Source organism: Haplochromis burtoni, unplaced genomic scaffold (genome assembly GCF_018398535.1).
Source record: "Haplochromis burtoni strain Fernald_Lab_line unplaced genomic scaffold, NCSU_Asbu1 Contig_2439, whole genome shotgun sequence".
Lineage (NCBI taxonomy): Eukaryota > Metazoa > Chordata > Actinopteri > Cichliformes > Cichlidae > Haplochromis > Haplochromis burtoni.
In genome coordinates this window covers 10,447-12,460 of record NW_024584800.1, presented here as the reverse complement: position 1 = coordinate 12,460, position 2,014 = coordinate 10,447, and the positions used below count along the sequence as shown (strand labels likewise).

Below are 2,014 nucleotides of genomic sequence, written 5' to 3'. Positions count from 1 at the left end.
AAACTTGAATAAAAAGTAAATATTCTAACAAATAGAAAACAAAATGCACAAAGAACATTTGGAGATTTTTCCATCTACAAATTTTTCCCCTTTTTCCTGTGAAAAATAAGATATCGTGCTGAAAAACACAATCCTTATTAAGCAATGTCTAACCAGTAGTACTGGTCTGAATGACAACAAACATAGCTAGTGTTTGGGAAAATCTGTTATAAAACAGTTTTTATTTCAATAGTTATGCTTAGCATGTGACATAATATCACATGACACAGACACTGCGTAAAAAACCACAACAACTAATACTTACTTTAGGAGGATGAGGGAGGGCAGCATCAGGTTGAGACTTTGACATCTGTAAGAGAAAAATTGATGTATTAGAAACAAGTCATTTAAAAATACATTAATGTGGCAGACTGTTCCCTGTTCCGATGCAGTGTACAAGTACAATCAGGGCTGTCACAACAATGGGGTGGTGCCAAGTGGCCGCAACCCTAGGTACAATGTACAAGTACATATAACTACATATTATGTGAATAAAGCAAGAATCTGGTTAAGTTAGGCACACTGCTGACTGATGCTTGTTAGGTTTATATGATTGCAAACTGCACAAAAACCACAAAGCAACAAAATTAATGATAATGACAAAAAAATTAATTAGATTTTACTTACATCAGGAAGATCTGCATTCATTTTCATGGGCTGAAATAAATAGGCACAAACATTACTGCTAAACAACCCAAAAAAAACTCCAAAAGGCCTTAAAATGATTAAAAAGGCAAGGAAATGTAGAACATTGTAATTAGTGATTATTAATGAAGGATAACTGTGCTTTGTTTCTAACCTTGGTAAGTAAATGCTCTGTAGCCTGAAGGAGAGGTGGGATTTCTGTGAAAGTGAAATTAAATGTGAATAGGTTTTGATAGTTATTGTATATGACAGGTGTAAACACACACATAAAACATGCAATAGTACAGTACTTACTTTCAAGTATTTCATTTTTCAGCCTATCGTTCTCTCTTTTTAGATTTGAGTTCTCTTCTCTCAACTGATTAATGACACGCTGTAGAGGTGTGTTGGTAATGTAATATCCCTCACTCTTTAACATTAACGAATGCCATAGGGCCGCACAATCAATTATCTAGTGGCAATCACTAAGGATGCCACAATTATGTAATCGTTCAAAGTGGCAAATAATCGTCCACTGCATACTTAAGATGTTTGTTTGTTTTTTATCAAGAATAAACAAAGCCAATGTGTAATACACATTTGGGGCTTAATACTCCAGAATAGCATTGAAGGATTTTCAATTAGTGTTTTCAGCTTATGTTCTTGTAAAAATAGGACATGCAGTTGCTTAAAACAATGGTATAAACATCATTCTAAGTAAATTTTATCAAATGTAATTAATAGCCACAATGAAAATTGTAAGGGAAAAAATGATCTTTATAAATTACCATACCATAAGGTACTCTGGCTCCCAAATGAATGATCTGGAGTTGGAATTGGCTCTTTTAAACAGGGAATGTAGCTAGGCTATGTCTAATCTGCTTATTACTGATCAATAAACATCTTTATAAGTGATCACATCTTTATCGTGTTAATAGCAGTTCACTTAGAGTTCAAATATAGCAATAAGCAATTTCGATTTTCTTTATTGTATATTTTCTTTTTCAGAATTAAGGTTGCAGAAGAAGAACTTCAGAATGTTATCGAAGGAATGTCAAAAGGTATGCCTTATGATATGATTGGTGGTTCAATTTGCATTTTTGTAAATTCATAAATGAACAGTTCAACCAAAAATGTAAATTCTCTAATCAATTGCTCACTCTTAAGTTGTTATAAACCTGTATGAATTTCTTTTGAACAAAATAATGTTGATAACCAAACGGTTGCTGGTCCCCATTGACATAGTATGGACATAGTATAAATAACAACACTATGGAAGTCAGTAGGGACAAGAAACTGGTTACAACATTCTTGAAAATATCTTCTTTTGTGTTCAACAGAACAAAGAAAT

General features: G+C 32.9%; 1 long non-coding RNA gene across 1 annotated transcript; it reads right to left on the bottom strand.

Annotated features, from left to right (window-relative positions):
• Window positions 1–286: 286 nt before the first annotated feature.
• LOC121813752 lies at window positions 287–1,057 on the bottom strand. The gene is made up of 4 exons (XR_006053855.1): window positions 979–1,057; window positions 839–882; window positions 667–696; window positions 287–349 (listed from the first exon to the last, which is right to left on the bottom strand). It is a non-coding gene; the product is annotated as an uncharacterized LOC121813752 (long non-coding RNA).
• Between the last annotated feature and the right edge of the window lie 957 nt (window positions 1,058–2,014).